Here is a 22,126-nt window from a genome sequence, read left to right as displayed (position 1 = left end):
TAATATATATAATCCTGAACTCATAAAAAAAATAAGTGAATAAAATAAAAAATAAAAAAAGAGATGGGTAAGATTTATCTTCTTCAATTAGCTCATGTTTCCATGTAGTGAGTATTATTTATTGTCAGGATAAAATAGGGCTCAACACAAATTCTATCCCTACTTTTAATTTTCATAACGTTAAATGGTGAGAAACCTGTTTCACATAAATGAGGGGAGGAGAATGGATGTCTTATTTGAGCAATCATTTCTCAATGCTTCAAAAATTTTTGAACAATGTAAAAAAAAATAACAGTAACCTACCATCAAAAATATACTTAATGGCCCATTAGTTAACTAGCAAACAAATCAATTAGGCTTTCTCTCAGTTCTGTAAGAGCAAAATATTGGAAATTATTTGAATTGCAAAAGGAACTGTTATCCATCATTACTTGAGACAGTGTTACTTACTCATATACTATCTTCACACAGATACCAGTATTTTCCATTGCCCTTTGGTGCCCGGTGTTTTTACATCTGGGGACCTTTCTGAGATATGAGCTAGAGAATACGCCTTTCTTTTGTAATTGTGTGAGAAGGGCAACAGTGAAAGAGAAGGGGGAGAGCAGTCCCTGCACCTCCATCAGAAGCACATTCTCGGGAAGAACAATGTTAGGAAAAGTACGTGGGGAATGTAAAGACCTACAGATTGGTTCCCTTAAACCAAGCCCCATACTCCTTGAAAAGTGTACGCAATTTAAAGATAAAAGTGAATGTGCATCTGCAGCCCACAGTATCAGCACCAGCACAGGGACTCCATGGAAGTGAGCAGTAAATGCTTTTTGAAGAGAGAAACTGTAAGAGCAAAATGATAAGCACCAAAAATAGCAACACGATATAGCAAAGGAAGAACCCCACTTAAAAGCTAAGAATCAGACTGAAGCAAATTAAGTTGTTGCTTAAAGCATAATAATTAAAGCCTTTAAAATTACCAAACCATTCTGCTATCACAGAATAAAAAGGCTTATTTATCCCTTCTCTGCCTAAGGGAATAAATTATCTCAGGAGTCTTTTATTTCACCAAAGTGCTATTTAAAAGCTGATGAAATGTTTAAGCAATTCATTACATTAATATAAAAATCTTTATAGGACAGAGGTACGATCAAAACCAAAGGGTAGGTAACACTGATTAAGAGGAAAGGATATGCTCTCTGACAGTAATGCCAAGATCACAGATTTTGCCTGCCTCTCTCCTGCTCTTTAGTCAGATCTCAGATAACCATCCCCTCCACAAGAAGGTTCTCCAACCAGCTGGTCAAATAGATGTCCTGATCCTCATTATCACATAACCTATTATAATTATTGCATTGTGCACATAGCTGCCCAATGGTTTTGTTGCTTGTTTATTTTTAATTTTTTTTCTTAAATAGTTTATTGTCAAGTTGGTTTCCATATAACACCCAGTGTTGCTTGTTTATTTTTAAAAATTCATTTATTCTTTATTCATCAGTGCCAAAACAACTCCCAAAAATTCTAGAAGCAACATGTGAATTTTATGAGAACAGAGATCTATCATGTCACTGCTACAAGTTCAGTGCTTACCTGATACAGAGCACGTAATATCCTTGTTAATTACAGCTTATAGAAATCAGGCACAAAATTGATGATAATTTTAAGACTCTAATCTTTGAGTCGTTTTTTTTCTCTTTTTTACTAAATAGGCTGTTGCTATTATACAAGATTTTCTGAAAAAACTGTGCCATTATCTCTTTATTCTTCTGAAGTTATTTACTTTTATTCTCTTGTCTTTATTGAAATAATTTATAAATTATGTAATGCTTAAATAGAATTACAGCCATTAAGACAAACAGGTTAGGTAAATATTCATAAGAAAAGTAGTTTAAAATTCGCATCAGGACTTTTAGTTCAAGATGGTAGATTGAGGATGTGTGTTTACTACTTACAGCTTACAAAACCACACTCAAATAAGGGGGACAAAAGAAGCAATACACCTATAAACGCAAAAGGAAAGAGGAGTTAAGGGGCTCACCAGTGGATGAGAGATATGACAAAATTTCTAGAATTCAAAAAGCAGATGGAATTGTGTTGATGGATGAGACAGCCAGCAAAAGCCACAGCCACAAGGCAACCTAAGAGGAGCTGGAAGCCAAAATGCTTGTTGGAATGCTAGGAGGAATCTAGAGAGCCAATCTACCCTGGAACACCTGATGGCTCTGGGCTCCAGGCCAGCAGGTACAAGGGAGGAGAGAAGGGAGACGCGGGGCTGAAGACAGTGGGAGTAATTGAAGGTCTGTACTTGGAACTGTGCTGGTTGGCATCCATATCTGCTGCCCCCACCCCCACACAGATCACAGGCAGCCTGGCATTAATCCTTGGTCGAAAAGCCAGATAGCTGAAAGAACAAATGACCTGAGGAAACTAAAGGCATCTAGGGGGGTACAGTGTGCCCACAGTAGAGCACTCCTCTAGCACAAGCACAGGCCTAGAGCAAGCAGGCCAGTCAAGGCATCTTGCCGTCCACAGAGGACTCAGTCAGCCATGCACATAGGTAATACATAGGTCTAGGAGGAAAAGAAATCAACGTTTAAAATAGCATAAAAGGGGCACCTGGGTGGCTCGGTTGGTTGAGCGTCTGACTTCGGCTCAAGTCATGATCTCACAGTTTGTGGGTTTGGGCCCCATATCAGGCTCTGTGCTGTCAGGTCAGAGCCTGGAGCCTGCTTCAGATTCTGTGTCTCCTTCACTCTCTGCCCCTCCCCTGCTCACACTCTGTCTCTCTCTGTCTCTCAAAAATAAATAAATGTTAAAAAGAATTTTAATAAAAAACTAAAAAATAAAATAGCACAGAAAATGGGGTGCCTGGGTGGCTCAGTTGGTTAAGCATCTGACTTCGGTTCAGGTCATATTCTCACGGTTTGTGATTTCAAGCCCGGTATTTGGCTCTGTGCTGACAACTCTGATTCTGGAGCCTGCTTCAGATTCTGTATTGCTGTCTCTCTCTCTGTCCCTCCCCCGCTTGTGCTCTGTTTCTCTCTCTCTCTCTCTCTCTCTCTCTCCCTCTCTCTCCCTCTCTCAAAAATAAACATTAAAAAATTAATAATAAAATGGCATAGAAAATCCATACCGGTTCCTCAGCCCTTCTTTCTTAAAATATGAACAGACAACCAAGGATTACCAGGTATATGAGGAAATTCAGCAACATCAGAAAGAACTAAGAAAAACATATAAAGAATAGGAAACCACAAAAAAGGAACAAAGAACTTGGCAGAACTCTTTTAAATTAAATTTAAAATTCTTAGAATGTATTTTTTAATTTTTTAATGTTTATTTATTTTTGAGAGAGAGAGAGAGCAGGGAAGGGGCAGAAGGAGACGGAGACAGAGAATCCAAAGCAGGCTCCACACTGACAGACTGACAGCAGAGACCCCGACGTAGGGCCTGAACTCAGGAACCACAAGTTCCCAAACTGAGCTGAAGTCAGACGCTCAACTGACTGAGCCACCCAAACATCCCTAAAATTCTTAGTATTTAAAGAGTGATTAGAAAATGAAAACAGGGGCGCCTGGGTGGCTTAGTCGGTTAAGCGTCTGACTTTCACTTGGGTCATGATCTCGCGGTTAGTGGGTTCGAGCCCCGCGTCGGGCTCTGCGCTGACTGCCAGCTCAGAGCCTGGAGCCTATTTCAGAGTCTCAATCTCCCTCTCTCTCTGACCCTCCCCTGCTCATGCTCTCTCGCTCTCTCTCTCTCTCTCTCTCTCCTAGAAATAAATAAAAATATTTAAAAAAAAAGAAAATGAAAACAAATCAAGAGATGATCTAGAAAACAAAATTGAGAAACACAGAACGAGAGCGTATGGATAAAAATATGGAAATAATGAAGAAACTATAAGACATAAAGAGCCAATCCAACAGGTACAACATTTGACTAATAAGAGCCCTAGAAAGAGGGAACAGAAAAAAGAGAGGGGAAAACATTAAACAAATAAGAGAACTCCCCAGAGCTGAAGAAAGACCCAAGTCTTAAGACTGGAAAGGCTCAGTGAGTGCTCAATACAACTAACTGATAAAAGACCTACATCTATACATTTCCTCATGGAATTTCAAAACAAGTATAAAAAAGAGACCCTGAACAAGGAACAAAGGTCACACAGAAAGGACTGACAAAAAAAACCTGGCTTCTTGTCAGCAACAGAGGATGTTAGAAAACAATGGAATCATGCCTTTACATTTTTCTAAAGGAAATTATTTTCAGCCCTGAATTCTACACCGAACCCAACTACAAACAAGTTCTAAGGTACAATATAGATAGTTTTAGACATGACTCAGAAGATTTTTTTTCCCACATCCTTTCTAAAGAACTTATTTCAGGATACACTCCAGTAAAATGATGGCAAAATCAGGACAGTAAAAGGGGATCCTGTAGAAGACAGGATCCTGAAAACAGTGATTCCAACTGAGGAGAAGAGTAGAGGTGGATTCTTGTAACACAGCTGTCCAGCAGCCTAGAAAAGCATTTGGTTACAAAGGGGGATGCCACAGAATAGAAAATATAACTGACTGTATATAAGAAGAGAGGTCATGAAAAGGCATATTATTAGACCAAAAACAAAAATAATTTGAAGAAGAAATACAACTAGAAACTCTCTGGGAAAAAAAGCTACATTTCAAATAAGAAGCAAGCTTAATAAGGAATTAATCGAGTACAAGAGAAAAGGGTCTGGTTGTTATTGATCATAGAAACTTGAGAGTCCAGAGCTCATTACTCTGGGCTTTGAGAGAAGAAAATGTAATCCTAGCATGCAAATTGGCTCTATGCTAAATATTTATAGAATCATATTTTAGGGGATACTAAAAATAGAGATGCCCTTCATCTTAGGTCAGAACTAACTTTGATACATTTGGTCTCAAGACATAAATTTCAGGACCCTAAAAGAAATACTGGTCAAAAGTGTTTTGCTCTTATTTTCTATATACATGGCACCAAATGATAAGCAATTTTTATCTTTAATATTCTCCCTAAAGGTGGGGCGCCTGGGTGGCTCAGTCGGTTAAGCGTCTGACTTCAGCTTAGGTCATGCTCTCACAGTTCATGGGTTTGAGCCCTGCGTCGGGCTCTGTGCTGACAGTCAGCTCAGAACCTGGAGCCTGTTTCAGATTCTGTACCTCCCGCTCTCTCTGACCCTCCCTAAAGGTGACAGTTGTTCATTATTCAAATGGTCCGGCACTCCAGAACTAGCTCAGTTCCCTTGGATTTGAGGGCAGATATTAGAAGAAATATCTGCTCCCCACAGCTGAGCAGATAGTTATCCAGAAAAATAAGGTATATTAACTATTTAGGGAAGAAACTGTGGCCCATAGTAATCACAAATCATAACTCTATTACTTTAATACAGACCTCAAAGGCTAGGCTTTTGAATTATTCTTTAACAGGAATATTAAAAAGCAAGCAAGGGGCACCTGGGTGGCTCAGTCAGTTAAGCATTCAACTTTTGATTCTGGTCATGATCTCGTGGTTCATAGTTCTATCAGCACAGAGCCTTCTTGGGATTCTTTCTCTCCCTCTCTCTCTGTTCCTCTATCACTTGCATGCTCGCAATCTCTTTCTCTCTCTCAAAAATAAATAAATAAATAAACTTTAAAAAAGCAAGCAAGTATGATTTCTAAGCAAAAAGAAAGTCTTTATAGGGAATGTGCAAACATCACATGTTCTCTTCCCCACTGGCAGAAATACAGTTTAGATTTTGGAAAAGGGCAAATCCTTGCAGTAATTTGCTTAATAACAAGAAGGATTTGTCTTTGACTGTTAATCCTACTGCTTTTCTGACAAGGAGAAAGTAACTTCATGCTGCAGTCAATGGGTCTCAGGTTCATAAGGGAGATTTTCCTTTATGGGAATAATTAACAGGTCATAACAGTATGATACTATTTATAGTTTTCATCTTTTAGATTCAACTTATATGAATACTTGGTTGTCCTTGGTAATAGGACAAAATATAAAAGTTATCAACTTTGACAATATGGAAGTGTCGCTAACAGGAAGTGAGAAAAACAAATGGAAAAAGAAGCACGTGTTCTAATGCCCCCTTTTGCAAATGGGGGAGTCAACAAAGACTGTCAAAAGTGGATGAAATGAGAAATCAGCCAGTGTGTAAAGTCACTAAGTTAGACAGCAGAGGAAGTAAAATTAATAACACTACTGCTGTATCAAGCACTAGAAGAGAGAATGGGAGGACTATAGTGTAAGAAAGCTGAACACTCATTTTTTAAAATGGAAAATCAATAGGTATTATCTAAAGTTGATTAAAAAACAGATAAAAGTCTGTTACCCAGAGGAAATAATCTTTTTGATTGTATTATATTTATACAGGAAAATATCTTAGAACACAAATCCCTAACACTTACATATTTACTTACAAATGTTCTATATAAACTTATGACTATATTAATCTGTTACATACCTATTATGACTTACACAAAAAGATGTTAAAAGTATATCTGAATAATTGTGAATAGACTTTTTTTATGGATGGGAATGCCTACTGTAGTAATAAAACAGAAACAGAACATCACTAGCTATTCTGACAAAAATAAATATCTTAAGATACAAAAAAGTTATGTGAGAATAAAGAACCTCCTAGGATGTGTATAGTTCCTTTCAGATATAGAGCTCTAGAAGTTAGAGGTACATCCACCAGGAATCCAAAAAGGTAAGTGGTTCAAAGAGGCTACCTTTCAGGAGTAAAGCTGGGGATAAGAAGTAGAAGGGGAGAATGATAATTTGCATCATAAGCTCATCTATATTATCTTTATTATTTTACATCTATGTTATTTTACGTTTTCTTTTATACAAAAAATTCATGTAATCAGCCCCATAAAACTATCTCTGCTAGTGTTTATGCTGATTCATCCAACAAATATTTACTGAGCATCTAGTCTTGGCTAGGCACAGAGGATACGGGAGGGCAACTGACATCTTGGCTCTCAAGGAAATCACAGTCTGGAACCAAAGAAAGCTACAAAAGCAACTGATGACAAACCAGTATCATCAAGGTTATAAGCAAAGTATGTGCAAAATATCATGCACACACAGTCTGGAGCACAGAAGAAGCACAGTAATATTGTGTGGGGGTGTTAGGGAAGGAGTGTTAAAAGGTCACTTCCTCTTTGCGTTGAAACCTGAAGGGCAAGTAGAAAACTAAGAATAAACCAGGTAGAGAGGAAAGCAGGGAAAGGGGAAGGGCTTCCTAGAGCAAAGCAGAAAAGTGGGGGCAGACAGGCTGACACATGAACATGGTGTGTTGGTAAGCTGAAGTTTTTCAGGATTGCTAGAGCCTTAAACAGTGCATAAGGTGGTGGTGGCAGGAATGAAATGGCAAGACAGGAAGGGACCAGAAATGGAGGGCTCAGAACTCTGCATAGTCTCCTGAAGGCAGTAGAAAGCCATTAAAGGATTTGATCAGCAGGGAGGGAGACTAGATCAGATTTGCATTTGGGGGAAGAATACTCTGGAAGCAATGTGAAAGATGGACCTAAAAGGGGTGAAATGAGGCAGGAAGGCCATTCTAGAGGCTATTACAATGGGCCTAACAAGACAGAAAGATAGAATCATGGTACCAGCAGGAGAGAGATGGCAAATAAGTACATGAAAAGGTACTCACCATTACTAATCACTGGGTAAATGCTCTTGAGTAACTGGAAAGTATCACTAACTGAAAGGGAAAGAAGCAAGTTTTGAGGGGGGTGGAGTTTAGATTAGGACATGTTAAATATTAAGTGCCATCTAAAGATAGATATCAAATAAGCATCTGGAAGTGCAAATCTAAAGTTCTGGGCAAGAGGTCTGGGCTGGTGATATACAGTTGAGACCTGTTAATATTTGGGTTGTAGTGGAATCCATGTGAAGAGCTGCAATTACCAATAGAGACTATACAAAATGAGAAGTAGAAGGCTGGAGTCTTAGGGACAGTGGAGAGCAAAGAACCAAAGAAAGTGAAAGGAAAGGGCAGGAGTATCCAGAAATGAATGAAGGTCAGAGCAACAAGGAGACGGTAAATGAGCAGATGGTAAATGACATATCTTGGCATCCTGACTGAATAGGGAAAGGAGGGGGTGGATAGACAGGAAGACATGGGTGTGACAAAGGCCTCAATTATGACGATAAGATGAGGGTGGTGGTGAAAGTAAAGAACAGGAATGCCAAGAGAGATAGGAGAGTATACTTAGTGTGGGCTACAGTATCTTAGAGTGGTTACAGAATATGGGAATACATGGGAAAATATGTACATTCTATCATTTTGCAGAACCTGAGTATATGCTCAGGGCAAAGGATAAGACCAGGGTAATAAATAGGCTCTGCATTCACTGGGGACAAATTTAGTTTTACTAGATCAGGTGTGATTGAAAATGTTGTTAGCTGATACATTAAAACAAAACCAAGTGTTACACGCTTTAAGGGGTTAAGAACAACTTTAATTAACTATTAGTAAGAAAGAGAAATAAGTTACTTTTTTATTGTTGAGAGAGAGGGAGAGAGCATGCGTGGGGTGGTGGGGGGAGAGGGAGAAAGAGAATCTTAAGCAGGCTCCACACCCAGTGCAGAACCTACACAACACAGGGCTGGATGACCCTGAGATCATGACCAGAGTCAAATGCAAGAGTCTGACGCTTCACTGACTGAGCAACCCAGGTGCTCCATAAGTTACATTTTTTTTAAAAGAATAAACTCAAGGGAACCCATAAATTACATTTTAAAGAAAGTTTTCTTAGAGTTCATAAAGTGAAATTTTTGTGCTCCTACTTTAGTTTGTATAATGGTATAAAAGTTTTAAGACCAGTATCTACTGTAAAAACAAATATTTTCACACAGCAGGTATTTGTATCTTCTTTCCTTTAATAAATATCCATGATTCCTCCCTTAATAGTTGCTGGAACAATAAATACAATTCTCTTGGGGTCCCTGGCTGGCTCAGTCAGAAGAGCATGTGACTCTTGATCTCAGGGTCATGAGTTCAAGTCCCATGTTGAGTGTAGAGATTACTAAAAAATATAAACTTAAAAAAATACAACTCTCTTATAAAATCTATTCTATGACAACATCTTTAAACTTAATAGTAATGGGAAATACATAAATAAAATATTTTAGGAAATTACTGATTTTTTTTAATTGTCAGAATTCGGTTGTATTGTTTTTGTGGTAGGCAGAATTCTAACGATGTCTCCCAAGATTCCCATCCCCTTGGGATTGAATCAAACACTATTGAATCAAACACTAATCTAGGTACTGCTATGAAGAGACTGTGCAGTTGGAATTAATGTTACTAATCAGCTGACTTTAAGGCAGAGATACCTTTGGTTATCTGGATATAGCCAATGTAATCAAGTGACCCCTTAACAACAGAACAGAAGAGCCAGAGTAATGAGGCAGAGAGGAAATCAGAGAGATTTGAAGCATGCAGTGGGCTCTACCACTCTCACAGGCTTTGAAGATGGAGAAAGGAAGCCATGAACCAAAGAATGTAGGTGGCCTCCAGAAGTTGAAAACAACCCCAGCCAACAACCAGCAAGGAAATGAACACCTCAGTCCTACAACAGTATGGAATTGAATTCTAACAACAACCTAAAAGAGTCCAGAAGTCAATTTAGTCCCAGACCTCCAGAAAGAAAGTCAACCCTAATGACACCTTGATGTCAAGCTTTAAAACCTGGAGCAGATAACAAACCGGGCCAAACTGTACTCAGACTTCTAACCTACAGAACTATGAGATAAGGGTACAACAAATAGGTGTTGTATTAAGCTGCTCAATTTGTGGTAATTTATTCCAGGACCACTGAAGACTAACACACTTTCTTTAATTTGCTGACTTCAAATGTGCTCTATCCAATGTCTTTTGTGTAACTTTGGACAGAGTTCATACATTACCAATAATAGTTATTATGAAACCCAGTCTAATTTATTTTCCTCCAACTTTTCATTTTGAAAATCCTTAAATCTATAGAAAATTTAAAAGAATAGCACAAAAAATACCCTATACCTATATTCATCAGTTGCTAACATTGTTCTAAATTTGCTTCCTTTCTCATTGTCTCTAAACATACATAACTATCTCTACTTCTGCTTTCTTTTTCTCTGTATCAGTGGTCCTCAACTAGGAACAATTTTCCCTCTGAGAGGACAAGTGGCAATGTCTGGAGACATTCTGATTGTTACTACTGGGGGGTGCTGCTGATATCTAATGGGTAGAGGCCAGGGATGCTGCTAAACATTCTACAAAACAAAGCCCCACACCACAATTATCCAGCCCCAAATGTCAATAGTGCCAAGGTAAGAAACTCTGCTCTTTATATATGTACATACAAACGTATTTTCCTGAACTATTTAAAAGTAAATTATAAACATTATGATATTTTTTACACTAAGTACTTCAGTTTATACCTTCTAAAAATAAAGACACTCTCCTATGTAACAGAATTTAACAATGATAACAATGATACATTAATACCATCCAACATATACTCCATTTTCAAATTTCCCCATTATCTCAAAAAAATCCTTTAGCACGTTTTATTCAAAATAGATACAGGGCCCCTGGGTGGCTCAGTCAGTTAAGCATCTGATTTCAGCTCAGGTCATGAGCTTGCAGTCTGTAAGTTCAAGTCCCATGTCAGGCTCTGTGCTGACAGCTCAGAGCCTGGAAACTGCTTTAGATTCTGTGTCTCCCTCTCTCTACTCCTCCCCTGCTCTCGCTCTGTCTCTCCCTCAAAAGTAAATAAACATTAAAAATTTTTTAATTAAAAAAAACACACCAAAATCCTAGAGCCAATCAATAGTACAGAGGTTGGCATATTGATGAATATTTCAAATTTAAAATAAATAAGAAGCTCTAATTACAAGCAATTGGGGGCAGGCAGTAAAACTTACGGTCCCAGCTCTAGGATCTGTCAGTCTGTGACTCTGACACCATGTATGTCTGAAATGGATGTAGTAATTAACTCAGAAGGTTGTTAGCATGTTATAAGTCTTTCTTGCAAGAATATCCTCAGATATGATTACTCAGTTCTTAGGACAGAAAGGGAACTCTGTTTATAATAATCCATAACCCTGTTGAAAAAGCATCAATCTGAAACAAACAAATCAAGAAGGAACTTTTTCCAAAAAAGATATAAAAAATAGCCAAAAAGCACATGAAAAGATGCTCAACATCACTCATCATCAGGGAATTGCAAATCAAAACCACAATGAGATACTACCTCACACCCGTTAGGATGGCCACTATCAGAAAAACAGAAAATAACCAGTGCTGATGAGGATGTGGAAAACTTGTGCATTGTTGGTGGGAATTTAAATAGTATAGTCACAATAAAAATCAGTATGGCGTTTCCTCAAAAAATTAAAAATAGAATTACCCTATGATTAGCAATCTCACTTCTGGGTATATATACAAAATAATTGCAAGCAGGATCTCAAAGAAATATTATAATTTCCATGTTCACTGCAGCATTATTCACAATAGCCAAGATGTGGGAGCAACATAAATGTCCACTGACTAACGAATGGAGAAAGAAAGTATGGTATACACATGTGGTAGAATATTATTCAGCCATTAAAAAGAAGAAATCTTGTCGTAAGCTACAAGGTGGGTGAATCTTGAGGACATTATGCTAAGTGAAATAAGCCAGTCATAAAACAAGTACTGCATGATTCTACTTATATGGGGTATCTAAAGAAGTCAAACTCACAAAAACAAAATTAGAATGTGGTTACCAAACTGTCAGGGAAGGGGAAATGGGGAGATGTTTAATACAGAGTTTCAGTTTTACAAGATAAAAAAGTTCCAGAGAGCTGTTGCCAACAATGTGCATATATTAACACTACTGTACCATACACTTAAAAATGGCAAGATAGTGGGGCACCCAGGTGGCTCAGTCAGTTAAGCGTCTGACTCTTGATTTTTGACTCAGGTCATGATCTTACCATTCATGAGATCAAGCCTCACGCCAGGTTCTGTGCTGACAGTGCCAGGCCTGCTTGGGATTCTCTCTTTCCCCCTCTCTCTCTGCCCCTCCCTCACTTTCTCACTCTCTATGTCAAAATAAATGAACTTAAAAAAAATGGTAAGATGGTGAATTCCATGTTATGTGTTTGGGGTCACAATAAAAAACAAAAGAAAAGAAAGAAAATAACCACAGTACCATGGTAACATCTAAAAAAAAGATAATTATTTCATTAAATAATCAATTCATCCCAACCACAAAAAGAACTACTTATTTCTGGTGTGTCGGGGTGGTTCAGTCAGCTGAGCGTCCGATTTTGGCTCAGGTCAGGCTCTTGCAGTTTGTGGGTTCAAGCCCCACGCTAGGCTCTGTGCTGACAGCTCAGAGCCTGGAGCCTGCTTCAGATTCTGTATCTCCCTCTCTCTCTTTCCCTCCCCTGCTCATGCTGTCTCTCTCAGAAATATATAAAAACATTTTAAAAAGTTAAAAAAAGAAAATATTTGAATGTATAGAAATATGTTAAGAATGTGAGACATTTAGCTTTTCAACCAAATGATATAAAAAGATGATATTTAACAGAACGGTACAGCATTGTTTTTAGAAGCAACTTTAAGAAATGAAAACATTAAAAGTACCTAACTGCAGAAGGAAGGAAGGAAGGAAGGAAAAACTACAGAGAATATAAAACAACTCTATAATCCATCAAAATGAAAATGGAGGGACACTGGGAAGATGGCAATGAAGAAACAAATACTATTACTATATGCTACAGCCTGAAAGTACGGTAAGAATGCAATATGCCTGAGAAATCATCATTTCTTTGCGTTTGTAACAGGGTTAGAAAAGCAACTAATGGTAATATCAAATGGTTGCATTATAATTTCATGCTTGAATTTAAGACATTATGGGATGCATATGCTCTCAATATACTCACCAGTCTCAGGAAGCTAATCAGAGATTTAGGGATTTCATTTCAGGCAAAGTAAAAAATTTAGCTTTGAAAAGCAGGTCTAACAAACTTGATGAGAACCACACCACCTATAGTCTTTGGGGAATAGGGAACCACCACCTGCTCTAATTATCCATAGATTTATAATAATCCTGGAGGCTGAAAACAGGCAAGAAGCCATTTTACTCTAAGTACCATACTTGATAATATCATCACTTAGTACCAGTTAATCTAGTCAGTAACCCCATCTGGCACTAAATACCATACAATAGCCACACTAAGTTATAAAGAACCAAACCATCTACACCAGTTACTTTTTTTAATGTTTATTTTTATTTTTGAGAGTGTGAGCGGGGAAGGGGCAGAGAGAGAAGGACACAGAGGATCTGAAGCAGGTCTGCACTGACAGTAGTATGTGCAATGAGGAGTTTGAACTCATGAACCATGAGATCATGACCTGATCTGAAGCTGGACACTCAACCAACTGAGCCACCCAGGCACCTCAACAGCAGTCATTTTTTTTTTTTAATGTTTTATTTATTTCTAGGAGAGAGAGAGACAGTGTGAGCAGGGGGGGGTCAGAGAGAGAAGGAGTCACAGACTCTGAAACAGGCTCCTGGATCTGAGCTGGCAGTCAACACAGGGCCCGACGTGGGGCTCGAACCCACGAACCGTGAGATCATGACCTAAGCGAAAGTCGGACACTTAACCGACTAAGCCACCCAGGCGTCCCAACAGCAGTCATTTTTGAAAGATAATACTAATATAAGCCAAAGAGCCTGGTGCCAGAAATGTTAAACAAGTGCCCACACCCTAATTAGAACATGATATTTATCCATTCCTTCATGACAGCCCTACAGAACACATATAGGAACTGTTAGTCATTTTTAAGAAATTTAAGAGTTTTGAAATCTAAAGGGCTTGAAAACCTTTAGAAGCACCCACATATCTCAAACTTCAAATTCCATTAGAGTTGCAGCAGCCTTTAAAATGCAACAGGGCATGCAGACAGAATGACTAGAATGGGAAAACGTGTATAATCTAAATATAGAAAATTGCTCTAAATTGTCTTAACTTTCTATCTTCCAGGACTTAATGATAGTGAGAAGGAAGAAGGTATCCTAAACTAAAACCAAGGAATTATAGGGCTGTGTTATCAGTCCCACCCAGACTTGAGTACACTCTAAATAAAGTAGCTTCTAATTTGTAGAAAACACGCTGCTAAAAACAGACAAATGCAGGTGTCATTCTGGGTCACCACATCCAGTGGGCCAAAAGTAGAATCATCATAACGGTGTGTGGAAGAAAAACACTGCCTAAAAATGGTCTAAACAGGTTAATACACCCACAGTTTCCGATCTCAGATGCACGACTCTACTCTGTTCAATGTGCCACAACATTTAGCCGGTCCAGAACATGCTATTTCTCAGGTAAGGTTTCAACAGAATAGCTGGAAAGGATGGACCTATAAGTTAATACGCTCTGAGAATGATGCCTTGCCATGCTGCTCAGATAAATGTTCATTGGCTATCTATTTCAGGCAGGTCACGCCCTCCTTGCTCACAGAGATGCCCCACAAAGTGTGCCTTCACCACTTCTCTGGAAGAAGTACTCCCTGCACCAAAAAGTTGGCATTGGTGGGTAGCACCGGAGTGGCTCAGTCAGGTAGGCATCTGACTCTTGATTTCAGCTCAGGTCATGATCTCACAGTTACTGGGTTTGAGCCCCAAGTCAGGCTCCACGCTGGCAGTGCAGAGCCTATTTGGGATTCTCTCCCCCGCCCTCCCTCCCCCTCCCCTGCTTTCTCTTTCTCTCTCTCTCAAAATAAATAAACTTAAAAAAACTTCTTTTAATAAAAAAACTTAAGTCAACTGCCTAAAAAATTTTCCCTGTAAATTGTAGGATGAAAAGAACTTGCAAGCCCTAAGGCCTGAACACCTCAGAACATAACTTTTTTTTAACTTCATCTAATTAAAGACAAATCATAAAATTACAACTATATAAAGCTGGTCTCTGCAACTTCCCTCTCTTCTTGCTGGCCCTTCATCTCTCCCCTCCATCTCTGAAATCCAATATATATATAATAGAATATTACTCAGCCATAATAAAGAATGACACCTTGCTATTTGAAACAACATAGATGGAGCTAAAGAGTGTAATGCAAAGTGAAAGAGGTCAGTCAGAGAAAAACAAATACCATATGATTTGACCCATATGTGGAATTTAAGAAACAAAACAAATGAACAAAGGAAAAAAGAGTCCATCCAAAAACCAGAGAGACTATAAAAACTACAGAGAACAAACTGATGGTTACCAGAGGGGAAGCTGGGGGTGGGGGGAGGATGGGTGAAATCGGTGAAGGGGATTAAGGGTACACTTACCATGCTGAGCACAGAGTAATACATGGAATTGTTGAATCACTATATTGTACGCCTGAAACTAATATAATACTGTATGTTAACTATACTAGAATTAAAATTTTTTTAATAATAACTTTAAAAAACCATTTTAGTTGGAAGGAGGACATTGGGAAGAGAAATGAAACAAAATACTGATCAAAGTTGAGGGCAGGTGATAGGTCGGTGAGAGTATGTTATTCTTTTCTGCTTTGTGTATGTATAAAAACTTCTATAGTAAAATAGTTTTAAAAGAGAAAGAAACTAGGGGCACTTAGGTGGCTCAGTCAGTTAAGCGTCTGGCTGACTGTGCTGACAGCTCAGAGCCGGGAGCTTGCTTGCTTCAGATTCTGTGTCTCCCTCTCTCTCTGCCTCTCCCCACCTCGTTCTCTCTCGCGCTCTCTCTCTCAAAAATAAATAAACATTAAAAAAATTTTTTTAAAGAATCTGTTCTCTTCCTCTCGAGTTGTCTTTTGCTTCTTCCCTTTTCCTTCATTGCACTTACTATTGTCATTATGTATTTCTGAGATTATTTAATTTAATGTTTGTCTCCCTAACTAGACTTTACGTTCCATAAGGACCAAAAAGACTTTTGCTTAGCTCCAGTAGAACTGCTTCCATCTCACAGAGTTTCTGGGAATGTGACAGGCCTCCAACAAATATTAAGTAAATGACTAAGTCAATACAATAAGTCATATTATACACCTAGATCAATTATCAATAAATGTTCAATAAATAAAAGTGGAGGGTGGTGTAGAAATCCAGGAATCTTTAGATGAAGGAATTCAACATATTTACCTGTATGTATTTACTATTTAAATTCACACGCTTTTCTATTTAAAATGTAGCAAAAATGTCACAAAACATATTTAACTTCATCTACATCATCCTCACTATATCTATGTGATATACTCAGTTAAGAACCACAAGCTCCACTTCATGATATGGAAACTATGGAACTAAAAAGTTAGGAAGATTTTTCAAGGTCATGATGAACCAGAAGCACAAATGAACAAAGCTCAGCTCTGTTCTCATGCCTCATGCTGTTCCTAAAGGAACATGATTTTATTCTCAGGAAAAATAAAACAATAAAAGAGGAAAAGGAGTACTGGATATATTAATTCAATCTTCAGTGGCTAAGAAACTGAGTAGCTGTATAATAGTCTCAGTTGGAAATATTCTGACTTTGCCCAAAACAATTTTAAGGTTGAAGCACCTAGTGGTAAAGGAATTCTAAAAACCAGAAGATGAAGCATTTAGACAACAGGGAACAGAAAAAAAGTATGACACTTGAGTAATGTGAAGGCCTTTTTTTTTAACTGGTTAAACTGAAAGAGCATAGTAAGGGAAAACTAACAAGAAAATTCATAAAGACAATAAATACTAATATGAAGACATTGTTTAAAACACCAGTCCCCTGGGTTCCCAAGTTTTAAATTTATTTATCTCAAATACAATACTGGAATCAATAATTTTCTTGTTAATCATTTTTTATATAGAAGTATCCTACTGGGGCGCCTAGGTGGCTCAGCCAGTTAAGTGGCCAACTTCAGCTCAAGTGACGATCTCACAGTTTGTGAGTTCAAGCCCAGCATCCAGCTCTGCGCTGACTGCTCAGAGCCTGGAGCCTGCTTGGTATACTGTGTGTCCCTCTCTCTCTCCTTCCGCCCTTTATATGCCGTCTCCCCCTCTCTCTCAAGAATAAATAAACATTTAAAAATTTTTGGGGCGCCTACGTGGCTCAGTCGGTTAAGCATCCGACTTTGGCTCAGGTCATGACCTCACGGTTCTTGGGTTCGAGCCCTGCATCAGATTCTGTGCTGGAAGGTGTGGGCCTAGAGCCTGTTTCAGATTCTGTGTCTCCCTCTTTCTCTGCACCTCCCTCGCTCATGCTCTGTCTTTCTCTGTCTCAAAAATAAATAAACTATTAAAAAATTTTTAAAAAAAGAAGTAGCCTACTAAAATACCACTATATCCCTAAATCCTTTTGAAATGCTTAAAATCCAAGTTTACCTTATTTTAGTGATAATGTTGTGCACATCCAGAAAGGCAGAAATACCAAATGTTTGCCATTAATGGAACCATAACTATTTGCAAAACTAATCTTAATTCAGCCAATCTGAAAGCTCTTGAGGTATGGCGCCAAAAAAATGTCACAGCCATATTTATGGAGAATATTTTGAGACAAACTAATTAAAGTCTAAAATAAAGTCTGCCACAAAATCTCAAAAATTAAATATAAGTAGCTAGATAGTTTCAGTAAAAAAAAAAAAAAACATTTTAAATATCCCAATAAACTTATTTTGGGGAGAGAATCCGGAAAGATTCTTTTGTTCATACAAACGGTTACAAAGAGGTATATGGCCTAGGTTGAATTCTACACTGGGTTGCTCCACTGTTATTCAAGCACAATTACTACTGGTGGAGCTGCTACAAGGACTCAGGGCGTTCAGTTTTACTCCTACACCCTTCAAGTCGTGGGGTGTCAAATCATGCTTCCAATTCGCAGTACATCATTCACTGCAGGGTAACGATTTACATATGCAATTTCCAAACGAGAATGAAAGACTTACTTGCTCCACAATGGTTTCTTCTCAACTTTTAGGATAATTTGTAAAAGCGCCAGCTGAGCATGAATTCCTGTCCCCAAATAATTTATCAATACCTTAAGCCTTTTAATGTAAACGGTAAAAGGAATACTGTCCTCTGAATGCAGGCAACGCTGCTGACCCACGCGAGGCATTGATTTGTAGTTGTTTTTCCACTGGGGTGATGGATTTGCGCTCAGCTACTCACGATGTCTACTAGGTCCCCCTGGTGACCAACTGCACACGAAGGCAGTAGTAGGGTTTGAAGACACAGACTGGCAGCGGCACAGAGGGTGGAACGGGAAATCATGAAAGATTAACACGCGAACAGTACACATGACATGACTGAGAATTACGTTTGCATTGCTGGGGTATTTGAGATCGGCACCCGGCACTGTCCCCTTTCCTTTTAGAAAGCAAACACCCATCCGTCTCATTCGGGCTTCCGAGCCCTACCTCCCATTTAAATCACGGGTGGGATGGAAAGACCGAACCAAGGGGCTCAGCACCAGGCACACGTCGCTTCTCGGGGATTTGGGGAAACAGTGACGTGACAAATTGCCATAATTTTCTAAAATATGGTGGAATGACACACCACCTTTCCCACCACAGACCGAAGACATAGAGTCTTGAAAAGCCGACCGGCGGGGCCCACACGGGAGGAGGAGGAGAGCACGGGACCGGGGAGAAGCCGGCGGCACGTCCCGAGCCCAGGCTGCCGATCCTCAACTGCTAGGGGGGTAGGGTCGCACCCAGGTCACGTCTCGGGGCTCCAGAATGCGAGCGGCACCAGGGCGAGTCCGGGNTCCTTCCGTGGGGACGGGCTCTTTCTCCCTCGCGCGCAGTGGCGGGTGCGGCCGGGGCAGGGGGCGTCTGCTGCAGCGGGTAAGGCCTAGGGGCGCAGCCCCCGAGGACTGGGCTCTGCGCTGGTCGCAGGCGCGAACGCGGACGGGGCCCCTTTCCACTGAACTGAGCGTCCTTCCCTACCCCCAAGCCATTTCGCCTCTTAACGGCCTTAAACTTTTTTTTAATGTACTTTCTAAAACGTCTGACTTTTTAAAAGTTTGTATTGTTTTCAAACATCTTAAAGAGTTTTCCTGGCCCCACCCAGGAACCCTGTCTCAAAAGAACGTAAAGAAAAATATTACTGAATTAAATGCAGTCCTGAAGATAGAAGACCTGGGACGTGGCAGAGCTACTACTCGGTGAAGCCTACATAACGGAGGGTGTGGTGTCTTTCTTTTGACAGTGAAGTCCAAATAAGGGAAAAAAGAGCCACCCTAGTAGGAGAACAGCTGTTGATCCGAGAGACTTGTAATGAAGGAAAATGCGTTTTTGCTTCTTTTTACCCCGCCTACCACCTTTTCACGTGAGGCCAATAAAGTTTAGGTAGGCTGAACCCTTTCTGGCCTGTTGCTCTGCCGAGTTTTTTCTCCAGAAGCAAACCTTTACTCTCTGTGGTTTTTACCTAAACCTTGTTCTGGAGCTTTGCATTTCTGGAAAATAAAACAAAAACCTTCGTGCCTGCCCCTCCCCCAACGCAGGTAGAGACAAGAGTTTTAAACCAGGGTAGGATGTTATTGCTGGCAGATAAACCCATTTTTCATTGATTTTCAGTCTGGGTTAAGAAAACAGTAAATTCTGAGTTAACTAAGAATAGACGCTACAGGTTTAATTCATTCATTCATCCAATAAATATTAATTGAGCACCCAGACCTTGTTCTAGTTGATTGGGTTATAAACCTGAACAAAACAGACAAAACTCTCAACCCTTGTGAATATTACATTTTGAGGGTGGGGATAACAGGCAATAATAATAAATAAATGTAAAATCAAATAGGGTAATAAAGTTGATGGGAATATGAAAAAAGAAAATGGAGATGAGAACTACAGGTAGTATAGGTTTGAGAAGAAGGGTCATGCATTCAATTTCAGACATGTGACATTTGAAATCTATTAGAAATCCAAGTGAAGTCTTGAGTAGGCAGTTGTATATATGACTCTGGGGTTAAAGATAGTGGCTCAAGCTAGAGATATCTGAGATATCAACATTTAGATGATATTTACAACCATGAGCCTGGACAAGGTTGCCAAGAGAGTGAGTGTAAGTAGGAGAGAACTAAGGATGAAGCTATCAAAGGAGACTGAGAAGGAGAAGCCAGTGAAAGAGGAGAACCCAGAGAGAGGTGCCTGGAAGGCAAGTGAGGATACTGTATCAAGCAGGAGTGAATGCTTATATGTAAGGACTGAGAACTAACCTTTGGATTTAGTACCATAGAGGCTATTGGTAACAATTCAGTGGGGCAGTGGGAGAGACTTTGATCTGTGTGGGTTTAAGACAAAATGGGAAGAGAGGAATTAGAAATATCTAATACAATTCTTTTGAGAAGTTCTTTTGCAAACAGGAGCCCCAAAATGGGCAGTAACTGGTGGTGGAAGTGGAGTCAAAAGCAGATTGACCAACAAATTAGAAGTACTTATTTTTGATAAGAATTACCTGGAAAAGATCCAGAAGAAGAAAAATTAATGTAGGGTCAAGAAGAGAGAGTTGCTGCAGCAGTGTCACTGAGAGGGAAAGAGTTTGGAATCTAGCACACAAGTGAGAGGATCTTCTGGAGACAGGAGCACAGGTTCTTCTATGGGAACAGGCAAGCAGGTGGATAAGAGAGGTGGAGGGAATCTGTGGATTTCTCCTCTGATCAATTGAATTTTCTCAGACATAAAGGAGGTAAGGTCAGAGGGAGGTGCAGAAGAGTAACAGAGATTTGAGGAAAGAAGAGAAGGTGTGTAGTTATCTAGGAGAATGGGAAGATGAATGGACTAGGGAGAAAAATCATATGCTTACTGAGTGCCTTCAAGGACCCACTTGAGATCATGGTCATGAATTTAACTGACATAAGTCAGTGTGATAGTGGTTTGGTTTGGTTTTGGTTTTGCCCAATAATTGGCTGCAAGGACACAGGCTCAGAGTAGAGTTAAAATTTTATTTAATCAGGTTTTACCAAGGGAGGAGCAAGGAATCTGAGAATATAAGTAAGGGAGTGATTATAATTTTCCATGGAGTTTAATATGAGGGAAGAATTGATATATAGAGATTAAGGATAGAGAAAATATTGTAGGATCAATGAATTGCAAGTTTTTTGAGGCCCTGTAGGAGTCTGAATGAAAGAGAACAATCTGGAAAGATGGATGTATAATAAAGAGTCAGACTCCATTTTATATTCACTGACAGCTTTCAAGCCCCACCTCCTCTCTTTTCCTTGCAGCCAACATATGGGAAAATTGATAAGATGGCTCATTTGGTGACAGCAGAAAGTTCAAACCATACAAGCCCCAGCCCACTTGATAGAACCTTCACCCTGGTCCTACCAGTCAATCACCATAAAAGTCCTAAGACAGTCTCTTTTCTCTACTCCCTTAGGCTATATTTGTACCAGCCTAGGAGCCTGCCCAGTTCTCCACAGAAAGCTTCTATCTGTGAGTAATAAAACATTTTTTTAAAGATTTTATTTTTAAATAGCCTCTACACCCAACATGGGGCTCAAACTCACAAACCTGAGACCAAGAGCCACACACTCCACCAACTGTGCACCATAAAACTTTTCATACTCTCTTGGTACATGGTGTGTGGCATCATCGGTCTCGACATCCAAACCAAATTTGAGGTGGAGGAGTACGTCCTACTTCTGCAGAGTGACCCCAGCAACATGGGAATTAGAGTGGGATGCACGAAAACAAGATTATGGAGAAGTAATGAAGTCTAGAGTGGAATGCAACAATGGCAGCAGATGCCTAAAGGGTGTGGAATACAGTGTCATTGGAAGAGTCAAAAAGAGTGTCATAAGGATGATCTATGTATATTGAAAACAACAAGACTTAGAATTAGGAAAGGTACTAATTACTGGAGAAGATGCCAGTAGCCAAAAGATAAAGTCCTTGAAACATAAGGTGGAGTAATATATGAGTTAATAGGAGAGTACCGCAATGAGAAGAGTGACAACATCAGAAGACACGAGTTAAAAACAAAACAGGGACACCTGCATAGCTCAGTCACTTGGGCATCCAACTCTCAGGTCATGATCTCTTGGTTCATGAGAGTGAGCCCTGCGTGGGGCTCTGAGCTGGCAGTGCAGAATCTGCTTGGGATTCTCTCTCTCTCTCTCTCTCTCTCAGAATAAATAAATAAACTTAAAACAAAACAAA

The 22,126-nt window shown here is 39.4% G+C and overlaps 1 protein-coding gene and 1 long non-coding RNA gene across 2 annotated transcripts in view; one reads left to right on the top strand and one right to left on the bottom strand.

The window, feature by feature from the left end:
• Positions 1-18,542, bottom strand: part of DIPK1A (divergent protein kinase domain 1A) — a 113,492-nt gene extending 94,950 nt beyond the window's left edge. Inside the window, exon 1 of the mRNA XM_077746186.1 lies at positions 18,522-18,542. The gene's annotated coding sequence lies outside the window, so the exon portion shown is untranslated. The remainder of the gene's footprint in view (positions 1-18,521) is intronic.
• Positions 18,543-21,342: 2,800 nt separating this feature from the next.
• LOC144216723 (uncharacterized) overlaps positions 21,343-22,126 on the top strand; it is a 69,115-nt gene continuing 68,331 nt past the window's right edge. Inside the window, exon 1 of the long non-coding RNA XR_013330726.1 lies at positions 21,343-21,400. This is a non-coding gene — a long non-coding RNA (uncharacterized LOC144216723). The remainder of the gene's footprint in view (positions 21,401-22,126) is intronic.

This window comes from Crocuta crocuta, unplaced genomic scaffold (assembly GCF_008692635.1).
Source record: "Crocuta crocuta isolate KB4526 unplaced genomic scaffold, BGI_CrCroc_1.0 scaffold48, whole genome shotgun sequence".
Classification (NCBI taxonomy): Eukaryota; Metazoa; Chordata; class Mammalia; order Carnivora; family Hyaenidae; genus Crocuta; species Crocuta crocuta.
This window is presented reverse-complemented; position numbering and strand designations above follow the sequence as displayed.